General features: G+C 42.8%; 1 protein-coding gene across 2 annotated transcripts in view; it reads left to right on the top strand.

Annotated features, from left to right (window-relative positions):
• PCMT1 (protein-L-isoaspartate (D-aspartate) O-methyltransferase) overlaps positions 1-18,588 on the top strand; it is a 58,673-nt gene that overhangs the window by 1,465 nt on the left and 38,620 nt on the right. The gene's annotated exons all lie outside the window — the stretch shown is intronic.

The raw sequence follows: 18,588 nt of genomic DNA, 5'->3' as shown, positions 1-18,588 counted from the left end.
GGTAATATCTCCTAGCCCCTTTATTTCAGAGCCCTTTCCCTTTCTCTAGTGTTTACCTTTGTCATTGCTCATCGCTAGGCTTGGCAGAATTTGATTTTTATTATTTATAATTTTGATGGATGTATTTATTTTTAAACACTGTTTCAATTTTCATCAATTTAAACATTCACAGTTCTGGGAAATTATAGGGGTTGTCAGGCAATAATTATTTAATGATGATAGAAGTTGATATTCAAAAAGTTAAAAGCTTGTTAACCATTAAAACACAAATTTGCAACATCACATGTCAAAACATACAAAGTAAATATCCTTAAATCAAACTCCAATAAGTTGTCAAGCAGTATTTCCCGCTCTGCAAACTTCAATGATTATTGCTGGAAGTATTTTTTTTGTCTATTAGTAAACATTGATTTCACCATACACACACTGACATTTACTGATAAAAATCTAATCCTTCCAAACCTACTCATATCTTACCCATACTGCATGCAGCACAGTATAGTGCTGAGATTATTTTCAGTTTCCTACTGACTACTGGGCTCTGGATAAAGCCTGTGAAACTGGCTACATTAGGAAGGCTATGGGCAGTTAGAGGCACTGGAGCTGTCTCTTCTGCCGATGCAGTAAGTTAACACTAGCTTTGTTAACATTTGAAGATTATCTTTTCAATTCTAAATGCTAAAAATGTTTTTAAATGAGTTTTGGCTCTCCAAACGCTGATAGTGTAAGTCTCCTCACTTGTCTGGGAAGGCTTTCAAAGGTAGACATGGATTTTTCAAGCCTTAAAACCATATATGCTCCTGCAGCATTTACTGCTCTGAGAACGTGAAGGTGAAATTGACTTCATTGCTTTGCTCTCTCTAAGATGAGAGAATTGCAAAAATGTCAAACAGCGTAAAAAGTAAATTGGATTTTGAAACTTCTACTTTGAAGAAGTTGAAATAATAGTAATATAAAAATACATATGTGTAAAGAGATTTAAGTTGTACTTCTATTTTCAGTGCTTTTATTAAGATATCTATTTAACACCACTTAAATAGTATTTTTGTAGAGAATCTGAATTATATAGTTGATAATTTATTCAAAGCTATTATGTGCAATGAGGCCGTCTGTGCCATTGACTTCATTGTTCTCTGTGCTCGTACAGAGATCTGTCTGAGTGGAGCCAACTTCAGGATTGAGGCCAGAAATTCTAAATATGAAACAACAATTAAAATAGGTCTTAATATTGTATTGACCTAGCATAGATAAAACAGACTTTAAAAAAAAATCTGCAGAGTCACATACAGTTTAATTCCATTATACACATTTTATCAATAGAAATAACTTAGATATATTTTTCTGATTTGCAGTGAAGGAAAATGCATGCAGGCTACACAAGAAAGGGTTCTAGACATTGCTTCAAAATTAACATTTGGGAAGGAATTCAGCTGTGTATTGTGTTTTTTAAACTTTATTCTTTTATTTGTATAGCTTTGTTATCAATACAATGATGTACCTTTTGTTAAGAGACAGAATGGCAAAACACAAATGATCCAATAAACTTGATGTTGAGTTAAATTGTGTGTTTATGCATGTATGTAATCCTAGGATAAATAAAAAGAAAACAAATATTACTCTGTCAGGCTAGTGTGTAGTAGCTGAGCTGGTTCTTAAATCATTTTTAAACGGTTAAATGTCAGAACATGCTGTTAGTATGAGAAAACGTGACTTGTTAGTATAATTTTATTCAATTATAAGCTCCCTTACTCAGTTGCGACCTTAATTGTAGAACTGTCATTGTCCTATAATGGTATTAATCATTTATAGTAGGAGATCAGTCCTTGGGTTTTTGCTTTGTGTACTTGCACACTGAATCTGGCTAGAATTTCTTCTGAGGCCTGTCTTACTGGGTATGTCTTCACAGTAGCTTGCAGGTGGGATTCCTAGTGCAGGTAGACATTCATGTGCTAGGTCTGCTCGAGCTAGCGCACTAAAAACGCAGTGTGGCCATGGTGGCTTGGACTAGCTGCCCAAGTATATACACAAGGGATTGGGAAGACATGAGTGGCTCGCCTAAGCTGCTTCAGCCACGCTTTTTTAGGGCACTAGAGCAGAGCTACTATGTGTGTTTACCCATGCTGGAAATCATGCTTTCCAGATGGTTTGTAGACATACCCACTGGTTTCATACCTTTAGAAGGTGCAGACTAAAAGGGGAGGGCCCCAGAGACCTGTTTCATATTCGGTGCACAATAGTACGTCTAAAGATGCCCTCCGATTGAACAAGAGACTTTGCAGAGACCAATGCCTCATGCACTGTAAACCTTCAGTAAAATTTTGCCCAACTATCTTATTACGGTTAGCTTGCTGTACCTTTTGCTTAAAATGTTATGCAGGTTTTCTTTAAAAACAAACAACAGAAATGCTGGTTGTGAACAAACAGATTTCAACTGTACTAAATGAAAATAAGTTTTGATGGAACATTCAAAGGCATTTCTCATTGAAGGCTGGTTTTTCCCCATTGTTTTCCCACAGCTCCAATGCTAGTGCCATCTTAAGAAATGCATTTTTTAACCATTATGTTGCCGGCACAGAGGCCCGAGGATAGCAACGGCGGGGTTCGTTGCCCGGTGTGCTTCGCGCCAATAAACACACCAGGGTGGAGAAGCAAACAAAGTTTATTTGAGTTCTCAAAGTGGTGCAAGGAGACAGGCAAGTCTCAGATCAAGCACACCAGCAAAAACAGTTTTCCTCTCTTTATACGTTTTACAACTAAGCCCCTCCACCCCCGTCTTCCCCTCTCTCTACCGAAGGCATGTTTATACATTTAAGCAATTAAATCATTCTAGGGCTATAAGTCTAGTTTGTTAGTAACACTCCTCTAAACTGTTACCTGGTCCTGTTTACCCTTGGTTTATTACCTCTTCAGCCAGAAACATGCTAGCCTCATCATTATCGCTTGGTACCTGGTAGGGGGAGGGCGGGGGGGAGATTGTAACTGATAATCGTCTGTTTACGCATTCCATGCATCTAGCTTTCGAGGTCGATTAGAGTTAAACATTGAAGAACTTTGGTTCACTCAGGCCTAGCGATATCAACAATTCCCTCCTTTGAGAATACTCAACAAGCTTTTGGCTGAGTTTTCCCATATTCTGTGGACAAGATACGATTGAGTGCCATGGAGCTGGGGTTCTCAATGAGAAGGTATGCTGGGATTTCTGGGGAACGGGGGGCACAAAGCTTACGAAGGAGCAATTTAAAATAAGCAATCAGGAGGAGGTGACCAGGCACAGTACCACACCTGTGAGGAGGAGACGCACAAGGCCATTTCCCAGTCCTCCTAGGTTGGGCAACCAACTCCAAAGGGAATCAAAAACTGTGGGTTCCCTTTCCTGGGCTTTCCACTGCTCGAAAGCCTGTTCGGCTGACAGGATGTGCTTGTTAATGTCCTGTGAGTTTTCCGGGACATAAGTACAACATTCACTCCCAATAAGGACACACACCCCGCCCTGGGAGGCTAAAACATAATCTATGGCCTGTCTGTTTTGCAGGGACAGCAACCGGAGCTGGTAAAGCTCTGAGTTAAGGCTTTTCTCTATGGCCAAGGTCTCATTGGCATACTTGGTGAGAAACATAGAGAGCCTATGATAAAATCGAGCCAGTCGTCCCACGCCATAGGATGGGAGGAAGATCATACCCAACCTGTCTCCTTCTGTAATGGGCTCTGGGGTGGCATACAAAGATCTGCGCTGCCTGGAGCGGCCAGGGGGCAGTTTAGGGAGGACACGAAGGGGAGGGGCAAGGTATCCTAGATAGCAGCTTCCATACCACCTATGCGGTAGCCACTTATAGGCAGAGGTACCGCAAATATAAAAGGAGTGGCCATTCCCTACCAAGCCATTATAACCGCTACTCCACCTATTTGTTTGGGTGTCCCTAAACGATCCGAACCGGTAGAGTCGGATTTGCCATTAAAATAGACAGGGATGGAAGCGTCACTGTCGGGGACAAATAATACTGACAGGTGCTATTCCCAGCAAACCAAGTGTGATTGCTGGACTTGAACTGTCGATAGCACACCAACCCAAGGGCCGCTGACCGCAGATTAATAGGGGAAGGGATATACGTTGAGTTGGCCTGCGGCTTCCAGGGGTCGTCCCTTAACGCATACTGGGACTATCAATGGTACAGTTTTGCGACAAGGGGGTACCCGAGGCATTTTTCCCCCTACTGAACCATCCCCAACAGATATCTGACCAATTTTGGGGAACTAAACTCCAGGGTAACCCTGCTGCGTGGTGTGGGATTTGGGAGCATACCCAGCAGTTAGAGAGGTTAAACTCTTGGGCAAAGCAAACCTTCAGGGACTCGTATGTGTTTGTCTCTAAGGCTAGGTCTACACTACCCGCCTGAATCGGTGGGTAGAAATCGACCTCTCGGGGATTGATTTATCGCGTCCCGTTGGGATGTGACAGTCGATCCCCGAATCGACGCTCTTACTCCACCAGCGGAGGTGGGAGTAAGCGCCGTCGACGGGAAGCCGCAGAGGTCGATTTTGCCGCCGTCCCTACAGCGGGGTAAGTCGGCTGCGATACGTCGAATTCAGCTATGCTAATCGCGTAGCTGAATTTGCGTATCTTAAAACTACCAATCCCGTAGTGAAGACCTGCCCTGAGTTAGTAGGGATTCCTTTCCATCCCACATGTGCCTGGGGGGAAACGGGAGTTAACAAGTGTCCCTATGGCAAAGAGCACTACTGTGGCAGACCCTGGACCTGAACTCATATTGGGCAGGTGACCCTAGGGCCTAACCATCACAATTCCCCAAATACCCACAAAATAACAATTATCAATAGCAAGCAGATTAAAAACAAAAGGGACCAGGCCACCAGGTTAGGCCGGCCCTGTGAAAATAAACACAACCAATGCTCAAAATTCTTGCGGGGAGTGTGCTGTGACTGACAAAAGAGATCACAGGGCATTCCCAGCAGACACTATTGTCGCCTGAATAACATCTTAAGTCCCAGATCGTTGCTGGCAGTCTTCTCTGCAGGCTGAACGGTCCACCGTTCAGGAGCGGGCACTGCTTTCAGACGAGAGTGATGAATCCAGTTTTTGTGTCCCTCAACCTTTGCTGCTGTATGGGAGACCAGCAGGACGGTGTTGGGTCCCTTCCACTTCTCTTGGAGAGGCTTGTCCTTCCGGGTCCGAACGAGTACGGAATCGCCTGGCTGCAAGGAGTGGATCGGGGCATCCAGCGGGAGAGGCTGCAAATCTTTAGTATACCTGTGGAGAGAACAGAGAACAGCAGACAGAGAGCACATATACTGAGATAAGAAGCCACACCCCATTTCCCACTCCCCTGCCAGAACCGGTGTACCATTCATAGGCCATGCCCTTCCAAACATAATCTCGAAGGGACTGAGCCCTAACCTGCCCTTTGGGAGAGCACGAATGCGGAGCAAAACAAGGGGCAAAGCATCAGGCCACTTAAGGGAAGCCTCTTGGCAAACCTTTGAGAGGTGCCGCTTAAGTGTCTGATTTGTACGCTCCACTGGCCTGCGGTCGCCATGGCGTGTGAAGCTTCCAGGGGATATGTAGGGCATCCAATATCTTTTGAATGACCTGGGATGTGAAGTGTGTTCCGTTGTCAGATTCCATCCACTGGGGGAGTCCGAAGGGAGGAATGATCTCCTTAACAAATTTAAGAGCCACCATTTTGGCAGTGTTCTTACGGCATGGGAAGGCCTCAGGCCATCTGCTGAATCGATCCACCAAGACGAGGAGGTATCTGAATCCTTGGATTCGGGGAAACTCAGTAAAATCTATTTGCCAAACCAATCCCGGGCCTGGGGTAGGCTCCAGAGTGGCTGGCAGCACTGACACTCCTGGTTGAGGGTTGTTCTTTTGGCAGACTAGACATTCAGCCTGCACCTGGGAGGCCAGAGGCCTAAGTCCAGAGGTTAGAAAATATTTACCCATTAGCTGAGAGAGAGCCTCCCTCCCTGCATGAGTGGACTGATGTAGTTTCTGTAGTCCACTGGCCGAATTAGGCCCTTTGGTAGTAGGATCTTTCCTTCCAGGGAGTGGAACCATCCCTCTTTTTCCTGGAGACCGAGCCTGTCGGCCAGGTTCCTTTTCTCGCCAGAGTACTGAGGGGTTGGGAGCTCCCCCACTGATGGGATGAGGGCATGCATATGGGCATCTTCAGCTTCCAGTGGTTCCAGGGTAGCAGCTCGCTTGGCCTCCCTATCCGCCCTAGCATTACCTCTAGCCACATCTTGATCTTCCTTTTGATGAGCCTTGCAGTGTACCACTGCTACCGCTGAGGGAAGCTGTACCGCTTCTAAAAGCCGGAGAATTTGAAGTCCGTGCTTAACTGGAGAGCTTTGAGCTCTTTGTTTCCATAGACCAGCATGAGCGTGTAGTACTCCAAAGGCATATCTGGAATCAGTAAAAATGTTAACTCTTTTCCGTTTTGACAATTCAAGTGCACGGGTTAAGGCTACCAATTCAGCCAGCTGGGCTGATGTCCCAGCAGGTAAACCCTCTGCTTCCACGGTTTCGTGGAGATTTACAACAGCATAGCCAGCCCTCCTTTGCCCGTTTACAACTGTACTACTGCCATCAATATACCTCTCATAATCAGCATTTGGGAGGGGTTGATCTTTTAAGTCTGGGCGGCTGGAGTATTGAGCATCTGTGGTCTCCAAACAGTCTGTTCCTGCTCCTCTGTCTCCGGTAACAGGGTAGCTGGGTTAAGGGAGGGACAGGTCTGTAGGATAACTTCAGAATTTTGTATAAGCTTTGCCTGATACCAAGCAACCCGAGCCTGTGTAAGCCAGAGATCACCCTTAGTATCCAGCAGGGCTTGAACCATGTGAGGGGTATACACTTGCACAATTCTCTCCAGTGTCAGTTTCTCAGCTTCCCCAAGCACTGAGGCAGTTGCTGCGACCGCCCGCAAACATGCCGGCAGTCCCTTGGCAACTTGATCCAGTTGTTTAGAGAAATATGCCACGGGACGTTTCCAGGTGCCTAATAACTGAGTAAGCACTCCCAGGGCCACCCCTTTCCTTTCATGCACATACAGTTGGAATGGCTTAGAGAGGTCTGGCAGACCCAGGGCTGGGGCTTTCATCAATTTCCTTTTTAAAACCTTAAATGCCTTGTCGGCTTCTGGGGACCAGTGAAAGGGGTCGTAATCTGCTCCCTTAACACATTCGTACAAGGGTTTAGCCCACAGTCCAAACTCTGGGATCCATATCCTGCAGAAGCCTGCCATACCCAGAAACGCCCTGAGCGGTTTACGATTGCTTGGGATAGGAATTTGGCAGATAGCTTCCTTTCTTTCATTTGACAGCTGACGTTCCCCCTGCCTTATGTAAAATCCTAAGTAGTGTACTTCTGGGAGAGCAATCTGAGCCTTACTCTGTGCTACTTGATATCCTCGGAGTCCAACAAAGTTCAGGAGGCTCACAGTGGCTTTAAGGCAAGAGGTTAGACCCACAGCCGCAATTAACAAGTCATCCACATATTGCAGGAGGAGGACTTTGTCCTCGTTGTCCCACTCCTCCAAGTTTCTGGCCAGGGCCTGGCCGAAAAGGGTGGGGGAATTTTTAAATCCCTGGGCCAGCACTGTCCAGCAAAGCTGCTTTTTAACCCTCCTTTTGTTCTCCCACTCGAAGGAGAAAATCTCCTGAGATTGGGGGTCGACCAGAATCGTGAAGAAAGCATCCTTTAAATCTAGGACCGAAAAATGGGTATACTGCCCCCCTATAGAGGCCAACAGTGTATATGGGTTTGGAACAAGGGGGGTGCAGAGTCTTAACCTGCTCATTAACTGCTCTCAGGTCCTGGACCAGCCGGTATGCCCCATTGGGCTTTCGTACAGGCAAGATAGGAGTGTTCCAAGCTGACTGGCATTCTCGAAGTACCCCGCACTTTAGGAACTGGTCTCTAGTTTCCTGCAGTCCCTCTCTGGCTTCCCTTTTGATCGGGTACTGCTTGATTCGCACTGGACCTTTTCCTGGCAAGAGCTGAACAGTAACAGGGGTTTGATGGGCTGCTTTTCCTGGGATCCCTGATGCCCATACCAAAGGAAGAACCCGCTTCTCCCACTGACTCCACTCTGTGGCTTGCATGGTTGAGGGCTCAATTGCAAGGGTCATTATCCAGGCATTCTCTGGAGGTAAGGTGAGGCTTATTTCATCTTGAGTGAAATGCAGGGTGGCATCTAAGCGACAAAGCAGATCCCATCCTAATAGTGGCGTTGGACAATCGGGGAGGTAAACCAGTTTGTGAGATAGAGTTCTATTTCCCAAAGCACATTCCGCTGGGGCATATATTGGGCACTTAGTTCCTTTCCCTGTGGCTCCCACCACAGTGAGAGAAACTGCCACAGGCAGCTGAAGGGGTTGGTTTACAGCGGTTCGTGCATCTCCAGAGTCTATTAAAAAGTCTGTCTGAATCTCCCACCCGCATTTTTACTCAGGATTCCGGGGGCAGGATAGTCCGTCTCCCCTGACACCCCAATTCTTGATCCTCCGCTGCCATCATAGGGGTAACTTCCCTTTCAGGGCACTCATTTTTCCAGTGTCCCTCCTTTCGGCATATGGCACACTGGTTGCAACCCAGAGCCTTTCCTGTAAGCCAGGGTGCCCGTGTCCACGTCCTCTCATTCCCCGGCCCCTTCCACCTTCCTGAAATTTTCCCCTGCCACCAGCCTGTACTGCTGCAACCATCATTTTCACTTGCCTCTTTTCCTTTTCTCCCTCCCTAAGGCTGTAAGCCCTGTTTGCAGTTTCCAAAATCTGTGCCATTGTCAGGCCCATCAAATCCTCCTTTTTCTGCAGTTTCCTTTTAATATCAGGGGCTGCACGGTTGGTAAAGATACCCTTTATAATTGCCTCAGTTGCCTGATCATCGGGATTGGCATTAGTAGTTTGCCTGATGGTATCCCGAATACGCTGCAGAAAAGCAACCGGACTCTCTTTCGGCTCCTGTACTAGCTCATACGGCTTAGCCCAATTGTTATGTCGGACAGCTGAGTGTCGGAGACCATGTAATAGGTGCTCCTTGTATACAGTGAGACGGGTGAGATCCGTCGGCACGTTGGGATTCCACCGGGGGTCTGCTGTAGGTACCTGAACTGGAGCAACAGGGTTTGCCTCATGTCTAAGCTGTGCCTCCTCCCGTGCCTTAGACAAAACCTGATTACGCTCCACCTCAGACAGCAAGACAGCAGGGTCCGCATAAGGACATTACAGTCATCCCAGTCAGGCTTATGGCTAGCCAGACACCCTTCAAAGACCAAGATAAACTTGCTTGGATTCATAGAGAATTCCCCTGCCTGTGCCTTAAAGGCTGCTAGGTCCACTGGGTTAAAAGGCACATTGGTGTAAACCTGCATTGTAGTGGCTGGGCGATTTTCTGCTTCTGGACGGGCTATCAGAGTCTCAGTAGTCAATGGATAGAATCCCACCGAGGGGCAATTTCTGGGACCTGAGGCACCCTATCTTTATATGGTGGGGGTGTTGGAGCCGAAGGGGACACCGACTCTGCCATCACAACAGGGGGAGGGTTCTGGGGACTAACAGTAGTTACTACCGAACCTGTCGGAGTCAAATTACACCTTTGCAAAAGATCTGACCTATCTCTTAACAACATATACAACTGTACATACATATGTTCATTCCATTTACCCGTACGCTGACAAAACAGAAGCAATTGAAGGATCGTATTATAATTAAGTGATCCCTCCGGTGGCCACCTTTCCTGGTCCTCTAGCTGGTATTGAGGCCAGTCTATTGTACAGAATCTTTTCAGTTTACTTTTAATCAACAGATCCGATCCAAACACTTTCCAGTTCACCAGAATGCATTCTAAGGGCGTACACCTTGCCCTGCCTGCAGTACTCTGTCCCTGCCCCATACTCTAGGGAGACACTGGGCGTCCCCAGGTCAAAACAGGTAAAGTCCCCACTGGACTGTTCCTACCTTATCCAAGGGTCCGGTTCTGCACCGTCGCCCGCAGCTGCTTCTCCACTACTCGAGCGCGTTGTACCCTCCGGGGTCGACCAAACCATGTCTCTGTCGAGGCCCCCGTTGAAGTCACCGGTGCCCGCTGGGTGTCGACCTCTGAGAGGGGTCCGGGCAAGGCTAAATTTCAGCCTCGAGCCCACCCAGGGACGCCAAGACTGTTACCGGCACAGAGGCCCGAGGATAGCAACAGGGGGTTCGTTGCCCGGTGTGCTTCGCGCCAATAAACACACCAGGGTGGAGAAGCAAACAAAGTTTATTTGAGATCTCAAAGTGATGCAAGAAGACAGGCAAGTCTCAGATCAAGCACACCAGCAAAAACAGTTTTCCTCTCTTTATACATTTTACAACTAAGCCCCCCCCCTCTACCGAAGACATGTTTATACATTTAAGCAATTAAATCATTCTAGGGCTATAAGTCTAGTTTGTTAGTAACACTCCTCTAAACTGTTACTTGGTCCTGTTTACCCTTGGTTTATTACCTCTTCAGCCAGAAACATGCTAGCCTCATCATTATCGCTTGGTACCTGGTGTTGGGGGGGTTGTAACTGATAATTGGCTGTTTACACATTCCATGCATCTAGCTTTCGAGGTTGATTAGAGTTAAACATTGAAGAACTTTGGTTCATTCAGGCCTAGCGATATCAACAATTATAAAAAAAAATTCTCAATTTGTTTTCTTTCTCACTTGAAGTAGCTGAACATTCTTTCCCCAAATGTTCAGAAAACAGTTTCCTCTTTGAACAGAGATCAGTCCTGGACAACTTAAGCCCAGTAAGTATAATTTACTGAAAAGTTACAGTAAACTGAAAATATTTTTGAAATAGATATACTTAGTCAATCTTTAATAGCTTTAACTGGCATTTAATTTACTAGTGTATTAAAGCATGTAGTGATCCTAGAAAAAGGGAGAGGAGTTACATAATAGTTCATAATTCATTGATTGCTGCTTGGGTGAAGTGCTCTTTGTAGGATTCTGAACTGGTTCTCTTCCACTTTTCTCATTCTGTTGACCAATCTGCTATCCTCTCAGTTGCTCAAGCTTATAATGTTGGGGTCATCCTAATTTCCTTCCTGTCTTTCATACCCAGGATTGTGTCAAATCATATTGCTTCACGCTATACAACACTTCCAAATTCTGCCACCTCTTCACCATTTCCACAGCTAAAATGTTGGTCCCTGCCCTAGTCATGTCTCACATAGGTTATTCCAATTACCTCTTTAACTTTCTTCCTGTTCTATCCTCTCCAAGCAATACAGTATGCTGCCACAAAAATAATTTTCCTTGATTGCTTCTTTTTGCAATATGCCACTGACGTGCTTGCTGTTCAGGCCATAACCCACCCCACACATTCTCAGATCCCCACCACTAGTTTCCCATCTGATCTCTCATCAAGCTGCTTCATCCTTGCATTCAAGGTTCTGTCTAATACTGATCTCTATATCTTTGCTTGCTTCCTGTTATTTTCCCTCCTGGTTCACATTTGGATGGTTTTCGTCATAGCACTATGAAATACCAACTTAATTTAAAAAATATAAAATTTAAATGAAAGCTCAGATTCTGGAGTAGCTGATGACACTCACTTGAGAAAGATTTCTGCTTTTCCTGATTGAGTGGATTTTTCAACCCATGCTTTTACCTGAGTAACATAGGCAGGCTGTTGACAATTGTCACTCTGCTCTCAAGTAAACTAAAGATAACTTATCTGAAGATTTTGTTTCCCAGATGTTAAGCTTCTTAAAATCATTTCAGTGTCTTTTGAGAGCAGCAATTTCATCATTTTAGGGATTCTTCAGTAAAGAACCTTCCATCTTAGTTGCTGGCAGATTTCTGAACATATTTCCTGACTTCTATGGTCCTCTCTTAAGCCTTTTGTGAGGCATATTTTAAGATGATTTCCCATCTGAAGCCACAGATGTCAGATATCTTGATTTTAGTAAGTCTTTTGGCACCGTCCCACATGACAGTCTCATAAGTAAACTAGGGAATTGTGGTGTGGATGAAAGTACTATAAAGTGGGTGCATAGTTTGTTCAAAGACTGTATTCAGTAGTTACCAATGGTTTGCTGTCCAACTTTGGGGACATATCTAGTGGGGTGCCTCACGGGTCTGTCCTGTATCTTGTACTAGTCAGTATTTTCATTAATGACTTGGGATAATGGAGTGGAGAATATGCTTATAGAATGTGTAGATGACATCAAGCTGGATTGCTAGCACGTCAGAGGATGGATTAGTATTCAAAACAACCAGGACAAATTAAAGAATTGGTCTGAAATCAACTAGATGAAATGTAATAAAGAAAAGTGCAAAGTACTACACATAGGAAAAATAAAATGCATTACTACAAAATGGGACTTAACTGGCAAGGAAGTAGTACTGCTGAAAAGGATCTGGGGGTTATTGTAAATCACAAATTGAATATGAGCCAATAACAGTTAATATTATTCTGAGTGTTAATAGAAATGTCACAGAATGGATTGATTTCAACCATTATTTAAGTCACCAAGTTGAAATTCTTGATTAAAATTGCTGATTTTAATCAAGTTTTTCATTTTTGCTTTTTATTTTCTGAAGAAAGGTACATTCTCATTGGTTGATATAAACATGTTGATTTACAGCTAAATAGAGCCTTTACACTAGATTTGATACATCTTTTTGCTGCCTAACAGGGTCCACTATAAACTATATACATTTATTTAAGTAATTATATATAGCTTAACATTTTCAGATTCTCATTACTTAATTGTATATTTTTAGTATGTTAGAAAATTATGAATGATATATTGCTTATTTACTGGATTAATGTTTTGTTCATCTTTTGTGTCAAGCTGCATTGGAATGATAACTGGAATTTAATTAAACACACAACAGCATATAAAATTATTTTTATTGAACAAAATAAACCCTTAATACACTACATGGCCTATTTTGCCATATTTATAAAGCTTGACCTCAAAAGTTAGATTCCTCCGCCCCCCTGCTCTCCCTCCCCCCCTGCGATTCTTTCTTTACATAGAAAAGGAGAGTTTGTTGCAAAAACAAACCGGGCAATTTTTTCATCACTTACCTCTTTTTGTAATCTGCTGCTTCTTCTCACAAATATATCTATGGTTTTTTCTGGATGATTTTTTTTTTCTTTTTGCTATGGGTGATACTGTGGCTATGTAACATACATGATGTGACTGAAACACTATCATTGGCAGATAACTCTGAAACTATAGAAAATGATGGTGATCTTGAAGGTGGATAGTCTTCAGAATCCTGTATGTTGAGGATGGATTCTTCTAAACAAAATAAGTCAATGCAGTTATTAATTATTATTACCATACTGCTCATTTAGTATTACCCATTGCATTCGCTGACACTCAGTACTACTTTAAAGGTGAAATTGTAAAAGGAAGATCTGCCTATTTCAGCTATTTATTTTTTTATTACAATTGCATCTAAAATTATAGTACCATAGAGTAACAGCTATATTTTTTGCTCAAACATGAGAATTCAAGAATAGTCCAGAAGGAACATACAGTCCTTAAGAAAGAAGTATGAAATAAAAAAGTTTACCAACCTGAAGATCCTGCATGTTCAGACATGTTCCTTTCATCATCTTCAACGCAGCTTCCTCTTGAGAAGGAACTCTTCTCATGATGTTTCATTTGGGCAACCAGGCCTCGCATTTCTTTGTTGCACTGTTTGCATTTTGCACACATGCCTGTCTTACCCACAGGTAGAGGAACTTCATTAAAATATTCCCAAACTGGGTCTCTTTTACGGCCTGCTGCCATTATAGGTTTTCCCTTCTAGTGAGAGAACGGTATGGTAGATCTCAAATCAATGAATGCTACACTCAGAAAGACTTCTGGAATATGCTGCTCAAATAGTTTCACTTTTGTTTCTACTGCCTGTCCCTCCCATCTCACATTTATCTCCAGAATTCTTCTCCTTGTCCAGATCTATTCCACCCCCAACAATCTTCTATTCATTGAACTTTTTGAAACTTTGCACTTTTAGAGAGAGGTAAGGGATTGACTCTGTGTACACAAATTTGCAGAGGGACAATAGTGTTGAGGTCTATTTCTCACCTCTCTCTATATATATTTAAAAACAGTTTTGTTGTTAACAAGCATATTTTCTCTGGAGACACAAATCCACAATTTGAGAACTGCAAAACTAAGCATCTCTGATGATATCTTCTAGACTGAGCACTGGGTAGATAGAAAGACTAACCTAAATCTATACAGAAGCCCCTGGAACCCCGTAAGATTGGGTCCCTAATCCATGAGCTATTGGAACTCATTTACAAAACTTTTCTTTTAAACATTACATGAATATATTGTCTCATACTATAGAATTAGTATTTATAATCCCTATTCCATGATGAGATACATTATAGCTCAAAGATATCTTAATTAAAACTATCTTTACATTGCTTTTTTCCTCAAAAAGCATTTTATCAAAAAACTCTGATATAAATAAAAAATCCGATTTCAAAAAAAGAATCATTGATTTTTATCCACAATGGCCATTGATGAAAGAAAAGCCAATTTAAAATCAACATGTTTTCCTCTTAGTAAGGAGTTCTTCATAATTTTCATTGAAATCCAAAATAAAATTTTTCTCCAAACAGCTACATCCTCCAAAATATACATCCAGTGATGGCAAATGGGTAAATTCACTGTCTGTGTGGGAAAAAGATAAACAGTGTTATGTAAACCATAATACAGGTCTTAATTATCAAAGTCCTGTTTAAATTATTGTCTGTTAAATATTCCAATACTTTTAAGTGGTTTATACAGGATAATATTGTGGCAAACTCCTTAAATAGATGTTCAGTTGCCTGCTCTCACTGTTGATCATCAATTCAGATGCTTTGGTTGTTCCTTAAATTGCTTCTCTAGTACACTTATCACATATTAGTTTTTCTGAAAATGAAAACCAATTTGTGATGTTTGAAAAATTTACCTGTCATTTAGCCCAGGGACTAAGCCTGCTAATGTGAGTGAAAAATGTTTGTGCTGCCACATATACTACAGACTACACTCCTGCAATTTAATGGAATGAAAAAGTTGTGTTCTGCATTTAACATAATCTTACTTAACACATTTTAAAACATGTAACTTACTACTTAGAGTAGCCTAATAGGAAGAAGAAAAAAAGGTTAATATCTTGTTCATCACCTGTGAAATTCATTAAATACATTAATCAAATAAGCTACTAATGCATCTTGTGCTCTTGTTATATCTTCTTCCCCTTTCTTGGCTTAATTTTACTTTTTTTTTTTTTTTCATCTGAGTAACTTGTTTTATTTGTCCAATTCTTTTGTTGGTTGAATATAACTGAATGAATATTTGCCAAATACCAGTTAAAGTAATAATATATAAAATACACCTCTACCTCGATATAACACTGTCCTCGGGAGCCAAAAAAATCTTACCGCGTTATAGGTGAAACCGCGTTACATTGAACTTGCTTTGATCCACCGGAGTGTGCAGCCCCGCCCCCCCGGAGCACTGCTTTACTGCGTTATATCCGAATTCGTGTTATATCGGATCACGTTATATCGAGGTAGCGGTGTATTTGATTAATTCATGTATACAGTCAACATTTTTCTGCTATTCAACCAGCCTTAGTAATTGCACTTTTCAACGAAAAAATAATAAATGCAATACACAACACTCTAAATACTATACATTTCAGAGCTGTGGCTTTGGGGGCTTTGGCAGCACAGATGTTTTTCACCCTGGGTAGCAGGCTTCATTCTTGGGATACTGCATATCAGGAAGCCTGGGGATCAGTTTGGCATACTCTCTTCCCCGGCTCCACTACATATTTTCATCTCCCATTTCTTTCTTCTGCCTCCTCATTTCTCTCTATTGTACTTATATTTTCTGGTTAATTCCATCAGTATGTCACTTGCTTATTCAGGCTTGGGTTGCAACAGTTTTGATACCTGTTTCTGGAGGGCAAAAATTACTAGTCACAGATCTATATGAAAGCTAGAGGGATAGTAGGTAGAAACTGTTTAGGGGTCTGGAAGAGATGCCAAACCTTTTCCTCCCCTGTTGTATCAGGCTTTGCTTAGGAGGTGTCTGAAACTGAAGCTCCCCAGCACCCCACTTAGAGCTACAAAGCAGCATTTTTCTCCACTTCCTGTCTTCTGGCTTTTATGAGGAAGCTGTGTGTGAGTCTTTACCTTGCCCCTCTGCCATGTTTGGGGGATATCTCTGTTACTCTCCTTTGGCTTTCTGGATGCTGTGAAGATATTTTTACTGTTCTACCTTTCTAAACCCCTTTAGCTTGCCTTTCTTTTGTTTTTTTCTCCTCAGCGAGTAGTTTTAGTACCTTCTGCTTCCAGCTTTCCTAAGTAGGCGTAGAGTGAAACTGACTTCATTCTTGTAAATTTTGTGGCTGCTCACAGGATTCTGTATATACCGTATATACTCGTTCATAAGCCGAATTTTTTTAGTAAAAAAGGGAAGCATCAGAGAAGGGGGTTGGCTTATGAACGGGTATAGAGAAGGAGAGGTGGGACACAGCCCCTCCCCCCCAACAGAGGGGGCAAGGAGAGGCAGCAGAGCCAGAAGGGAAGAAGTGGGGCCAGAGTCTCTGTGCTTCTGGCCACGCTGCTCTCCGCCTGGCCTCCGAAGCAGCTGCAGCTCCGGGGCTGGCATCGCCCGGCCCGCCCACCGCAACATGCTGTGGCTGCACCGCTCGGCCCCGCCCGCCTGAACACGCTATGTCCGTGACACCTGGAGCAGCTCCGGCCAGGCCAGAGAATCCTCCCCTGGCCCGCCCCAGCTAAGGTGGGAAGGGATGGGATGGGGAGAGTGTGGGGATCCCGGGCTAGTGGTGGGGTCATGTGAGGGGTGGTCACAGGGGTTACTCCTCTGACCCTCAGCTTCTCCCCCTTCCCTCCCCCCGCAAAAAAAATTTCCCCACCACTTACTGACACTTTTGTTTACGCTCAAGGTAAACTGTCTCAACCTGTCAGCGGCTTATCCTGATGGCCCGGGAGCCAAAGTTTGCCAACCCCTGAATTATAGGGTCGGCTTATGAATGGGTCATAAAAATTTTCCATTTTTACTTATCCATCGTGGGGGGAGGTGTTGGCTTATAAATGAACCGGCTTATGATCGACTATATACAGTAATTAAAAATGACCGTATTCTGGTCAATTTTCTGCATCTTGCAGTTTGAAAAAAGTTATGAACAGCAACAGACACATGGGAGCTGTCTGCATAGACAGAGGAAGACAGCACTGTATTAGCTAATACTTCCTGTTTAGAAGTCTCTTTTTCACAACTATAAGAGCTAGGACATTTTTTTGAAATAAAGCTTAGATTCAGTAGAAATTGAAGAGACTTACCTGGAAAACTTTCTTGCTCTCCTTGGGGAAAATTAAAAAAAAAAAAATCTCTGGTTATATTTTCTTTTCCTTTCTGGTTTCATTCAGCTTCTTCTTTCCTGTATTATTGATAATGGTGTTTCTCTTTTTGTGTTTTTACAGTGTTTGGTTTCTCTTTTTTTCCTTATACCTGTATTTTCATATTTTATATGACATGAAATATGTCTAATTATAAAAAAGTAAAATCTGTTTCACATCCCAGGGACATTTATTAATATCCCTTTTAAAAGGGAAACTCAGTCTAAAATAAAATTTGAATTATTCTACTGCACAGAACAAAAAATTTAATTATAAGTCTTAAATATAAAAAAAAGCAAATAAACTTAATTTGTATATTTTAATTATATGTACTCTAAAGATATAGTTGAAGGAGATTTCCATTCTTGGCTCTGATCTCTTGAAAGAAATCAAGGTGGGAACTTTTCAAGTGCAGTCGCTTCCTGGAAGAAGCACATTATGTCAGTGCTGTAATGCTTTATCCACAGTTGGTGAAGGAGTTCCTGAATTGCTTTGTGCCTGTTTGACTCTCCTGGCATCTCACTAGTTCACCAAAGATCAAAACCTATTCTACATCAGAGTATCTCTTCTTTCTGTAGTGTTTTCACTACCAGTATTCTTAACTCTTTTAATTCTCATCTCTTAACTCTCCAGGAGTTTGAAATCCTGTGTGTGGTATCTTTAAATAGGAAAGTTTATTTATTTATTTATTTATTTAAGTTACTTTAAATATATTTTCATGCAGCATTTATTTTCCTGTCATCTATCTACTAGTTTGCCCTCAAGATTTGGACATTTTATTTTGAGTTGATGTTTTTGGCCTTAGTGGCCTTGCTTATTTGTACTTGGGGATGAAACTTTTTCCAAGACAAGTTCTTATTGTATATGCTTTTACTAATGGATTTTTATGGGAGTTCTTTGCTTCCTGAGCGATTCAGGAACTGGTAGGGATCATTCCAGATGGTACTGGGAGTTGGTCACCTTATGGGTGAATGATGGGGGGACTTGCGTTGAAGTTTCATTATTTCAGAGATGTGTGTCTACTGCAACCAGGAGCATGCCTCCCAGCCCAAGTAGACAGACTTGAGGTATCTTTGCTTAATCTGTGAGCTAAAAATAGCAGGTGGATGTTGCAGCTCAGACTAGCCACCTGCGCTCCGACCCAGAG

This window comes from Trachemys scripta, chromosome 3 (genome assembly GCF_013100865.1).
Source record: "Trachemys scripta elegans isolate TJP31775 chromosome 3, CAS_Tse_1.0, whole genome shotgun sequence".
Classification (NCBI taxonomy): domain Eukaryota; kingdom Metazoa; phylum Chordata; order Testudines; family Emydidae; genus Trachemys; species Trachemys scripta.
Note: the sequence above shows the minus strand (reverse complement) of the source record. Positions and strands in the feature narration are given on the sequence as shown.